Genomic DNA, 13694 nt, shown 5'->3' with positions numbered 1-13694 from the left:
ACTGCTCATTCTCATTTACATGACTTCTGAACCCAAAAATCCCCGGATGTAACTCCCGATGTCCGCAAACTACTGCCATGTCCGCGGACATATCGTAGCATGAACAGCCCTTCTACCATTTCCACTTCACTCTCTGTGCCATTCCCTCATTGGATGTAGCTAAGAAATCACATGACCATGAAGCAATCACATTCAAGACCTCAACATCTAACTGCATCATCATAGATCAGCACTGCAAATGTACTGTGAATCTCTCTGAGTACAAGTGTCATATCATTGGCAAGCACCATCTACATGAAATACTGTACAAGTCTCCAAGATTTCTACTTGCAGATCCATGCATATCCATATGCATGAACACAAACTACAGGTATGCATATTTTCTGTACAGTAGATGAACACATTTTCAAACTGACTTTTAGCTTGTATAATCTGTAAAATTAATCTACTGTCTTTTTTTCCAATTTCCTAAAATCAACTGTCACTTATAAACCTTTATACTATTTACTTTCTTTAGACACACACTATCAAATCATGTTAAACTATCATTTTTTAAATGAAATGTATAGACTACATATATTCAAACAAAATTGCATGCATGCACACTCTATGTTCCAATCTCAAAAAATAATACTTATACAATGACGTTTTTATTTATTTATTTATTCATTTATTTGATTACTTTAATTTAAGCATGGCATTAAGGCACTATTACATAGAGCTTAGTTACAGCTTAGTTACAGAAATGGTGGTATTCAGTGGTACATTATGAATTTCACAAGACATACTAACGATATTTTGTTTGTTACAGTTACTCATTGGATTACAATTTGTTCATTAAGAACATATCATATGTATTGAACTGGATCGACGTATCTTATGTGAATAAGATAGTTTTAATGGTTGAATGAAATAGCTTTAAACCAAATTAGCAACAAATTAGCAACAATTCTACACATGGCAACCTTTTGCTAAACACATACAAAAAAGAAATACAAAAATTTAAAAGTACATCAGCTGAAGTACCAAACCATGTATGTGTATGTTGCAGCATAACTTTTTATAAACGTAACACGAAAAATGGAGACCTATCATATAAAATAGAAGACAATTTGTGGCAAAGTAGTCTATTTACCATTAGATCTGACAGAAAATGTGCACACTCTAGGAGTGCAACGTCCAATAGAGCAATCTTTAATTGTCTTAGTAAATGGTGTACCATTTGGCAACAACTCGTGGACTTACATAAAGTTAGACAAGCCTTGCAATATCTGAAAGACAATAATGAATACTACAAAGAAATAATTATTGAAGAAAGCTTAAGGGAAACAACTGAAATAATTCAAGAGTCACTAGAAACTGGTCAATTTGAACTTCTAGATCCTGCTGCAGTATTCAATCTTTTGGACCATTATACAATTCATCCATTGCACTCTAATGACAGCATAGATGATGCACTAGAAACTTACCAAATGTGACAAACCAAAGGTTCACCAATGAGCATATGGGAAAAAAGTATAGAAGCATGTGATTTTCCTCTACTATTACCTACTCGCAAAGGAGGACGATACGATGATAGACCCACTCAGAAAACAGCATCAGAATACCGCTCATTACGAATCTATTCTGAAGAGCCCAGATTTAGACAAAATGTGAAATACATATTCCACCTACTCTTTGAAAGTGAACAAGCAACCCTATGTTACGGAGTTGCACACATATTGAAATCGGGAACCCACTTTCAAAATATGTCAGCTACGCAATTAATACAAAAAGTGCAAGAAAAAGAGTAGGTTTTACAAACAAGCATAACAAATCTGTTTTCAAACATGTGTGGTACGAAAGAATACTGGTTCTGACATCACAGAGATGTATGTTGTATGATCAGAAACCTTGGACCACCCACTTGATTTGTTACATTAAGTTGTGCAGAATATGCATGGGAAGACTTACATGATTTCCTACACATATCAAACAAAAACAAAACCAACATAGATATACTAACACCTGGAGAAATTTGCTCTCTAGATCCTGTTAATGTTTCAAGATATTTCCACCATCGTTTCATTGCTATGCTACACTTTATTTGTAATAACACTGTTCCTCCCCTCAGAGAAGAATACCAAGCCAGGGGAGCACCACATATCCACATGCTTTTATGGATTAAGATGCACCTAATTTTGATCAGAACATTGATGCCACTGTTTTGAATTTCATCCAAAAATATGTCACTTGTGGAATACCTTCACAAACGAGACATAGTGACCTTCATGGACAAATTGTGGCAAATATTGTCGTTGCAAATACAAAAACAAAGGGAAATACTACACCAACTGCCACTTTGGTTTCCCTAGACCAGTTACAGAAACAGGTGAAGTCAACAACTTTATGTCTTCAGTTAGACATAGTGTTAAAGGTATATCACCTAAGAACACGTATTACATAAAAAGAACAGAAGAATCAAAATATATCAATGATTACAATGCAATTATTGCCCTCTTATAGAATGCAAACATAGATGTGCAGTACATTGCAGACAATTCCACTGCAGTTGCACGATATGTTACAGCCTACTTAACAAAAGAAGAAAGAACAGAGCTTCAAGACCTCTGGAATGACCTATCATCAGACAAAACACTATCTCAGAAATTGTACAGCCTAGGCATAAAAATGCTCTCGCATAGAGAATGTGGTGCCTATGAAGCAGCAGATCGTTTAACCGGTACTGCTTTGTATGGAAAATCTGAAAATATAGTATGGCTAAGTCCTGGTCCTGCTAAATCTAGAAAAAGAGTTCTCAAATCATATGATGACATAGAAACAATAGCCAAAAATGATCCCAACAGCCAAGACATTTTGAAAAACAATTTACTAGATACATACTACCCGAACAGGAGTACCACTTTGGAAACCATGTGTCTATACCACATAGCCCAAAACTTTGCATACAAAAATAATATAAAACCTGATGAAAAAAAGGTAGATATAGAGTGACAGATTGTGAAGGCAGTTTAGTGAAACTCACCAAACAAAGCATAATTAATCATGTCAAATTGTCATTAAAAACTCCTCAACAGAAAGAACTATATTACATGTCCCTGCTACAACTTTTTAAACCATGGAGAAAAGAAAAATAGATACTAGATAACTATGACTGCTATGAAGACGTTTCAAAGCAAATGAAAGCACTATCACCGTTGTGAACTTTACGCAGTACAAAACAATGTTGCAGAATGAACAGCAAAACAAAGAATAACTCCAGACCCAACTAGATAAGGACACTCCCGACAGTAGTCAACCTTCTATAACAGGAAGCAGAGAATATTGGGACAGCCACTAATAGCAAATGAGGCAGAATTAGCTATGACAGAAGTAGAAAACACCATGGGCCTCATTACACGGATGGCGGTATTAGCACATGGACCAAGGTGCTATTAGCACCTTGGTCCATGCCGGTAAAATACCGGCACCGCCTTGGTGGAAGGGGGAATTACCGCCCCATTCCAAGGTTGGCGGGGCGGTAATTCCCCCTTCCACCACTGCCCTTCCCCATTCCCATTTTTCCCCCATAGGGCATAATGGGAATGGGGAAGGAGCTAATTACGGCACCGCAATTTTGCGGTGCCGTAATTAGCACCAAGGTCCCTTAGCGGGTTGGTTTATAACGCCTGCAAAAAGCAGGCGTTAAAGCACCAACCCGCTAAGGGACCTTGTAGTAAGGCGGTAATGGTTAACGGTCACCGTTACCATTAGCGGTGACCGTTAACCATTACCGCCATCCGTGTAATGAGGCCCCATGTCTCACTATAAAAAAGATACAGAAGACTTAACTGTACTGCAATCAAAACTTAACAAAGACCAACACACCATGTTTGAAGAAGTAACAAAAAAATTACACATGGTGTACAACACGAAAATAAAGAATGTAACTGCCAAAATTACAAACCTATACTGCTGTATGTCAGTGGTGAAGCTGGTTCAGGCAAAACATTCTTAATCAAAATCATTAGCAAGTTCCTTCAACAATTGACAAACACCAAACTGTCAACTGTTGTAACTTCTCCCACATGTTTAGCTGCCTACAACATAGGCGGTGTCACTTTACACTGATTACTACTCCTTCCAGTAGAACATCAAAACAAATTAGACTATTACAACATTTCTACAGAAGCTGCAATGGAACTACGCAGAGTATTAAAACAAATGAAAATGCTACTAATAGATGAAGTGAGCATGGTCTCCAACCTAATGTTGGCTTTGATTCACCTCAGATTGCAAGAAGATCTTCTGCAATTGACACCAGTGAAAGGTGAACCTATTTTTAAAACCTTAGGACACAAACTCTGCCGTAAATCTGTCGGCAGCATAGGAAATGTCAACCTTTGGCAACATTTCCAAGACAGAGAATTAACAGGAAACATATGTGAATCTGCAGACCTCACTTAAGCCAACATTTTAAAAAGTATTAGAGTTGGTGTACTATCTCAAGAAGCACAAGCAATATTGAAAACCCGGCACATCCATGCACTTTATGGTGATAATGCATGTGCTACTGATGTTATGGAACAATTAGCGCACAAAAATGTCAATTGTATGGCCTTAATGCCAACTCTTGCAAGCTGTTCCAAATTCAATGAAACAATGTTAAAAAAAGAAATGCAACCAATAATTGAAATTTGCTCCACAGACAAACTAGACGTACATGGTATGACACTACCCATATGTCAGCAAGCCACAACAAGACTACATACCTTAGAAAATTCAATCTCCAACACAGCTGGGTTGGAAAAAATATTAAAATGATCCTTAAATTATAGAGTAATGCTTAAACGTAAACTTGACATGGAACAAGGACTAGTTAATGGAACACTGGGTCCAGTTGTTGGCTTTCAAACATACCCACGTATCAACAACATTCAGTGTGTCAATATTCTCTTTGACAAACTTTCAGAAGTAAAAACCATAGGGCGCTCAACAGCTCAATTCCTTCTATTTAAAAACATGTATGTACATAGAGAACAATTTTCTCTAACTCTTGCATATGCAGTCACCATTCATAAATCCCAAGGTCTTACTCTAGACAAAACATTGATAGATATTGGGAACACAGTCTTTAAAGAAGGCATGAGCTTCGTAGCACTATCACGCTTACGTACACTTGACGGTCTATTTCTAATCAACTTTGATGCAAGTAAAGTAAACACTGATATTCCTTGCATTTTAGAATACAATAGACTACGTTCACTGTACACCTCCATCTGCAATCATATCCTGTTCCACAAAAAGGAAAACGTTGTAAAAGAAAAGTAATTCAAACAGAAATGCAACAGGATCTGACTGCAAATCCTACAAAGAGAGTAACAGAAGCTAATACTTCATCAATTACCACAATCAAAGAAGAACCTTTCAGTGAAAGTAACTCAGGTACTTCTTCAACGAAGCAACACAAACTCTGAAAAAATGACTCGGACACCGAACTATCTGGTCCATTCAAATTTTCAAATGTAACTGGTGTAAGTTGCTACGCAAATGTAGCAATGAATAGTCTATTTCAATTGCCACCAATTGTTAACAACATTTACTTACACAGTACAGACCAATTGTGTTTGCAAATGTTAGTCCTTCATAGAAATGCAACAAACAATTGTTTGGTCTTATTGCTGTTCTTATTCAGTGAACACGTATAGTGTTCACGGAATAAGACAAGAATTGGACTACTGTGCTGGAACGGTGAGGTTCACTATAAACTCACAAGAAGATCCACAAGAATGTCTAATGTACTTACTACAAGTACTGGAAAACAAAAACATACCTATAAATGAAATCTTCCAGATTTCATACATGTGGAAACATACATGCACTCTATGCAACAATGTGACACAGGAACAAATCCCTAATGAGCGCTTTGTGTATGTATCCATACCTAATTGTGAATCCATTCCATTTCAGCAACTTGTACAACATGCAAACCATGGTGATTATGTACTATCTGCAATTCAGATAATCGCTCCACCTTACTAATACAACCACATAGTAACTACGTAATACTAATGCTTCTACGTTACAATGCAGATGGTACCAAAAACAACTGCAAGCTGACTGGATTCACACACGGTCAACGAGCACTTGGTAAGAAAACCTTCACAACAATAGGTATAATCTACCACGCAGGAGCCACAACCAATGCAGGTCACTACACTGCATATATTAAAAAGAAATGTGAATGGTTCGAATGTAATGATAGTAGAATTACTCTAAAGCAGAGATTACCAGCAAATCTTACAAACGCTTATTTAATCTTCTTAAAGCCAAACTTTAATAACTAATCTGTACTTCAACATTAACAAAAATGCAATTAAAAGACTATAAACAGTTAGATACGCCAACAGGTATCTAACTGGCCCAGGATTGTATAACAACCACACAGATAAATGAATAGCACTAAATTGTAACAAAAATAGACAGTTAGAATACGCCAACAGGTATCTAACTGCTTCAAAAATCTGCAACAAGCCAACATATAGAACATTAACCAGAAATAACAAGTGAACACTCAAAGGAAATAAACAAATAGTTTGTAGCATAACAAAAAAAGTATTTTTTTTATCCGACAAGGATTTTTTTTCCCATAGACCCAATGATTGGAAAAACAAACACAGAAACTGAGCAAAATGCACAGTACACTGGTTTGTAAACTAAATATGAGTGTCAAAAAAAAGCTAAAATGTCTATTATCCAATGTAATAAGTCTTTATAAAATACATACACTAACATGCTCTTTCCTTTTATCACAGAAATTGAAAAAGAATATTTCCTCCAGGTACTAAAGTCATGTAAAAAATGTATTGAATCTCAACAAATGAAACAGTAAGTATAATTTCTAACATTCCATACATATTCAAATCTATACATGTGATCTATGGCTGTAATATGGTGCAGTGGTTGTGGCCATGGCCTAGAGTCTTGGGTGTATAGCCTACGGCCTACGGCCTGTGGCCATGCACAAAAGACTCTAGGTCCTAGCCACAACCACCACAGCATATCAAACCCATGGTGGTTTATAACTTCATTGGTTATAACTTTGGTCTTGGGTGTGTGGCCTTTGGCCATGCACCCAAGACTGCAGGTCGTGGACACAACCACCGCACCAGATGGCACCCATGCTGACTTATGACTTCAGTGCATATAACTTCAGTCTTGGGTGCAGACTCTATATCCTGCCCACAACCACCACAGTATATAAAACTCATGGTGGCTTATAACTTCACTGCTTATAACTTTGGTTTTGGGTGCACTGTAGCTCCTGACCACAACCACCGGAGCATATCACACCTATTGTGCCTTAAAACTTCAGTACTTAGAATTTTGATCGTGTGTGCATGGCCTTTGGCCATGCACCCAAGATTGTAGGTCCTGGTGAAACCACTGCAACATATCACACCCAATGTGGCTTAAAACTTTAGTACTTAAAATGTAGGTTTTGTGTGCATGGCCTTCAGCCATGCACCCAAGACTCTAGGTCCTGGACACAACTACCGCAGCATATCACAACCATGGTGGCTTATAACTCATTGTCACACCCATAGAATGAAACAGTTTAACTGCGGCACATACTCAATTTGCACCCAAGACTCTAGGCCCTGCCCACAACCACCTCATAGATATTCGATTTTATGGGTGTGATGTATGGGTGTTATATGCTGCGCTGGTTGAGGCCAGGGCCTAGAGTCTTGGGTGTATGGCCTACGGCCTACAGCCTTCGGCCATGCACCGAAGACTCTATATCCTGCCCACAACCACCACAGTATATAAAACTCATGGTGGCTTATAACTTCACTGCTTATAACTTTGGTTTTGGGTGCACTGTAGCTCCTGACCACAACCACTGGAGCATATCACACCTATTGTGCCTTATAACTTCAGTACTTAGAATTTTGATCGTGTGTGCATGGCCTTTGGCCATGCACCCAAGATTGTAGGTCCTGGCCAAAACCACTGCAACATATCACACCCAATGTGGCTTAAAACTTTAGTACTTAAAATGTAGGTCTTGTGTGCATGGCCTTCAGCCATGCACCCAAGACTCTAGGTCCTGGACACAACTACCGCAGCATATCACAACCATGGTGGCTTATAACTCATTGTCACACCCATAGAATGAAACAGTTTAACTGCGGCACATACTCAATTTGCAGCCAAAACTCTAGGCCCTGCCCACAACCACCTCATAGATATTCGATTTTATGGGTGTGATGTATGGGTGTGATATGCTGTGCTGGTTGTGGCCAGGGCCTAGGGTCTTGGGTGTATGGCCTATGGCCTATGGCCTGCGGCCATGCACCCAAGACTCTAGGACCTGGCCACAACCACTGCAACATATCACACCCATGGTGGTTTATAAGTCATTAGCACACCCATAGAATGAAACAGTTTAACTGCGGCATATACTCAATTTGCACCCAGGACTCTAGGCCCTGCCCACGCCTACCTCATAGATATTCAATTCTATGGGTGTGATGTATGGGTGTGATATGCTGCGGTGGTTGTGGCCAGGGCCTAGAGTCTTGTGTTTACGGCCTACGGCCTACAGCCTGCGGCCATGCACCCAAAACTCAACGTCCTGCCCACAACCACCGCAGGATATGAAACCCATTGTGGCTTATAACTTTACTCCTTATAGCATATCACACCCATAGTGGCTTATAACATCAGTGCTTATAACTTTGGTTTTTGGTACATGGCCTTCGGCCATGCACCCAAGACTCCACGTCCTGGCCACAACCACCGTAGTATATGAAACCCATGGTGGCTTATAACTTCAGTGCTTATAACTTTGTTCGTGGGTGTATGGCCTTCGGCCATGCACCCAAGAAACTAGGTCCTAGCCACAACCTTGCAGCATATCACATCCATTGCTTATAACTTCACTACTTATACATTTGGTCTCTAAGACTCTAGGCCCTCCCCACAACCACCTATAGATATTCGATACTATGGGTGTATCTATTGCTGTGATGTGCTGCGGCGGTTGTGACCAGGGACTAGAGTCTTGGGTGTATGGCCGTAGATATTCCATTCTATGGAAGTGTTCTATGGGTGTGATATGCTGTGGTGGTTGTGGCCAGGGCCTAGAGTCTTGGGTGTACGGCCTACGGCCTACGGCCTGCGGCCATGTATCCAAGACTCTAGGCCCTGGCCACAACCACCGCAACATATCACACCCATGGCGGCTTATAACTCAGTACCACACCCATAAAAGCAAAACTTTTAACTAAGCAATATAGTAAATTTCCACCCAACACTCAAGTCCCTGCCCACAACCACCCGATACATATTCCATTCTATGGGTGCAATATGCTGCAGTGGTTGTGGCCCTGGCCTAGAGTCTTGGGTGTGTGGCTTACAGCCTATAGCCTGCGCCCATGTACCCAAGACTCTAGGCCCTGGCCACAACCATTGCAGCATATAACACCCATGGTGGCTTCTAACTCAGTATCACACCCATAGAATCAAAAATTTTAACTGCGGCATATACTCAATTTTAATGTCCGCTGACACCACGCGTGTCCTTAGAACAGTTTCAACTTGCCTGCGCACAGCACGGACGGAAATACTATCCTTAGGAGACCCCCTCATTTTCAGTAATTACAAACATACCGGACAGCGCGGGCATGGCGAATAAATCAGTAGCATCTGCCGCCTAAACAAATACAGTATTTCATCCCTCTCTTACTCCCTAAACCTCCCCAAGCACTCTGACACACCAAAACACTCCCCAAAACCGCATTCCGCCTCTGTTCGCTGCCGCGCTGTCGGTGGATCTAAGATGGGGGAGGCATCCGAACAATCTGACGCACATCACGCCTCACTCCAGCAAATCGGCAGACACGTTGCGTGTCTGCGGTCATGACGCAAACCCATTAGCCGATCGTTATCTTGTCCGCGGAGCGATCAGGGAAGTGTGACCGCGGAGGGGACATAGATAGTAACTTTTCCCCCGCTGGACCAAACATCACCAACCTTTGCATAGAAATACAGAGTGGGCCATATACTTTTTACGCAAAGTTTGTTGAGATTTCGTCCAGGGGGAGCAAAGTAATAAGCTGCCCAAAAAGTGCACTTCCTAGGGAAACAGCAAATTAACCATAACTACACAGCCACTACTGTGGCTGTGTAATTAGTGGGCCTGTGGTAGAGGCCCTGTAGTTATGGTTAATTTGATCAACTCATAGGAAGAGCAGTTTTTGGGTCGCTTAAAACTTTGTTCCCCCTGGATAAATCCTTATGAAACTTTGCAAAAAAAGTACATGGCCCAGTCTTATTTTTTTTGGCAAGTTTGTTGAGGTCCCACATTTTTGTTTTCAAAAGACGCAATAGAAAATAAATTTTGCTCATGCCTACAGCCCAAATCGCTGGACAGATTTTCACAAAATTTGCAGCAGGAGCGGCGGCGTGGTCCTGAAAGTGTGATTTTGTAAGTATGGTGTAAATCCGTCAAGTAGTTTTCCAGTAGTTTTCTTTAAAACGGGTGAAATGTAGGTAAACAAATATTTGTGATATCTTGGTTTGGTCCACAAACTCACTTCCCTGTTTGCTCCTTGGACAGGCCTCCGATTGGTCTAGAGGGCGATGTAATGTCTGCAGACACCCAGCGTGCCCGCTGATTGGTTGTTGAAAAGCGTGATGTGAGTCATATTTTTCCGAAACTCCTGCCATGTTCTATCCACGCACAGCGCAGAGGGGAACAAGGCTGGGAACCATATTTTTGATAATTTGCTGTTGAAAGAGGGGCTTGGAAAGGTGAAGTTTGAAGTTTGAAGTTTAGTTTATTTGTAAAGCGCAGCCAGGCCCCTGGACAAACGGCCACATATTCTTAGATACAGGTTACGATATATACATTATACACAAATTACATACATACAATACAGCAAATTGCAATTTACAGATTATAATACAAGTACATTAGAGCGTATATACACAAGTAAGAGATAATAACAGTCAGTAGCAACTCTTAAGTATAGGAGCTTCATAGGTTCTGCATGAACAGCCAAGATTTGGCACTATTCTTGAAAGTTAGGAACAATGGCTCAGTTCTGATGGAGGTAGGCAGTGAGTTCCAAAGTTTTGAAGCTAGGACAGGGAAGCTCACACTACCTGCTTTTTGGAGTTTAAATCTAGGCAGGATTAGGCTGTGAGTTTGAGCTGGTCTAGTGGGTCGAGAGGAGGTGTGGAGTGTAAGGTGAGAGGAGAGGTAAGGTGGGGCACTGTTGTCCAAGCATTTATGCATTAAGGCTAGTGTTTTCAGGGCAATTCTTTGCTTTACCGGGAGCCATCGTAAATCCGATCTGACGTTAGAAATATGAGACTGTCTGGGGATATGGAGAGCTGCCCTTATGGCATTATTTTGGATGGTTTGCAGTTTATTGAGGTTTTACTGGCTGGTCCCCAAGTAGAGGGCACTGCAGTAGTCGATTTTGGACATAACAAGTGTTCTTGCAAGGGTAATGCAGTTATGAGGGTTCAGAAAAGGTCTGCAAGCAGTGATAAGTTTGCAAGTATAGGCAGATGCCGACCTTACAGCATTAGTTTGTCTGTTCAGGGAGAGGGTAGAGTCCAGATAGACGCCTAATGTTTTAGTGTCTTTAGAGACCTTGATGTCATTGCCGTCAATGTTGAAAGACTTGTATGCTTGGTCTAATTTGTTGAGACGTTGAATCGAGTCTAGTAGTAAGAGCTTAGTCTTGTCATCATTAAGGCATAGTTCAAGTTGCGCCATCCAGGCTTGAATGACCAGATAGACATCATTCAAGGATTTGGTGTCGGCTCTGTAATCACCAGTGATGGGAATGAGTATCTGGGTGGGGAAGTGAAAGAAAGATGATATGGGGCTATTTGTTTAGGTGGAAGAAGAGCGTGCAGGGCTTGGCAGTCCGTGGACACTGCAGTAGTCCATGGACAGAGTCTTGGCCAGGCAGCTTATCTGGTGACTGCAGTCAGGCTTTATTAGGGAATGGGAATGGAATGTAGATGATATGAGGATGTTTGCATAAGTTAAAAATATGCCATACACCCGAAAATCTAGGAAGTGGCCCAACCACCGCAGCATAATACGGCCATGCAACCAAGAATCTGGCACAACATTGTAATAGTAATTGTTCAGCGGGCAGTTGCAGAAACACATTTGGGGTTATTTGGTGACTACAAGAGGGCATGTTAGAGTAGGGGAGTGGAATCTAGATGATATGGCATTGTTGCTATTGGTGAAAAATAGGGTTGCCTGTTTATTTTGATGTCTGCAGATGGCATTTGAATTGGGAAGTTAAGGGTAGGTTGTGGTGGTTGTGACCATGCACCCAAGAATCTGGCTCTGGCCACAACCACCACAGCATAATACAGCCATGCACCCAAGAATCTGGCCACTGGCCACAACCATTGTAATGATATGTGTACTCAAATGGAATTCGGCAAAATTGGAAACAACCATAATAATAATATGTGTATAGTAATTATACATAGTGTGTAGTCAGTGTATAGTTTTTGTAACATGGTGACACAGTATTATTGAAGTGGAAATTGTACTTTTGAGTGCTGTACCACTGGGGGTACAGGTTGACTTTGTTGTACATTGTAATGCAGGATACATCTGTGCTTCTTTCTCTGTGAAAAAAATAGCATAATATGTTAGGTAGGGTAGTTCACAATGTCGCATTGCATACAATCTCACATATTCATGTACTTTTTAGACCTGCATAATTAGTACATTCCAAGTACTATGCTTCAAACAACATTACTGTGGGTGTCCAGTCAATTCGTCGAAAATAAACTGGTCGACTGCAATTTGGTCGACGCAATTTGGTCGAAAACCAAATGGTCGAATTTTTTTTGTTATTTATATATTTATTTTTTGGGTTTTTGTTTAGTTAAAAAAGGGGTTTTTAGAGAAAAAAAGGGGGTTGGGGGGACCCCCACAAAAAAATAAAAAAAAAGGGTTAAAATAAAAAAAAAAAAAAATCGACCATTTGGTTTTCAACCAAATTGGCTCGACCATTTGTCTGGTCGACCAATTTTTTTCGACCAAATGTCTGGCAACCATTACTGTGCGTTTTGCAAAATTGCTGTTTTTGTTTGCTTAATCATTGGGTCTATGGGAGAAAAAAATCCATGTAGGATTAAAAAAACCTAGAACATTTATTTGACATTACGTGTCACGCTATGTTTGTTTGAAGTGTGCAGTACTTAAAGGATTTTTTAAGGTGCACACAAAAGTGTATTTGTTTTTACAAGCAGTGTTGCAGTAGGAAGAATTGTAATGGTGTAAGTGTTTTGCTTTTTGAAAGTGCTGGTGGTGTGGCTGCATTTAGATACCAGTTGGTGTATTCCAACTGTTTAGAGTTTTGCAAATTTGAAGGGTATGTTTTGATGCAGTTTGATTCCTGTTGGTGGATTCTAACTATTTTATTATTGGAAACTAATATTGCAGTGGTATGGGTGCAGTCAGATACCATTTGGAGTATTCTAACTGTTGATAGTTTTACAGTTCTGAAGGGCATGTTTTGAAGCACTTTCATTCCTGTTGATGGATTCTAACTATTTCACTATTGGAGAATAATCTGTAGTATTAAGGGTGCAGTTAGATACCAGTTGGCGTATTCTAACTGTTGATAGTTTTATAGTTTTGAAGGGTAGGTTTTGAA

The sequence above is a fragment of the Ambystoma mexicanum genome, chromosome 5p (genome assembly GCF_040938575.1).
Source record: "Ambystoma mexicanum isolate Mex_15411 chromosome 5p, UKY_AmexF1_1, whole genome shotgun sequence".
NCBI lineage: Eukaryota > Metazoa > Chordata > Amphibia > Caudata > Ambystomatidae > Ambystoma > Ambystoma mexicanum.
Note: the sequence above shows the minus strand (reverse complement) of the source record.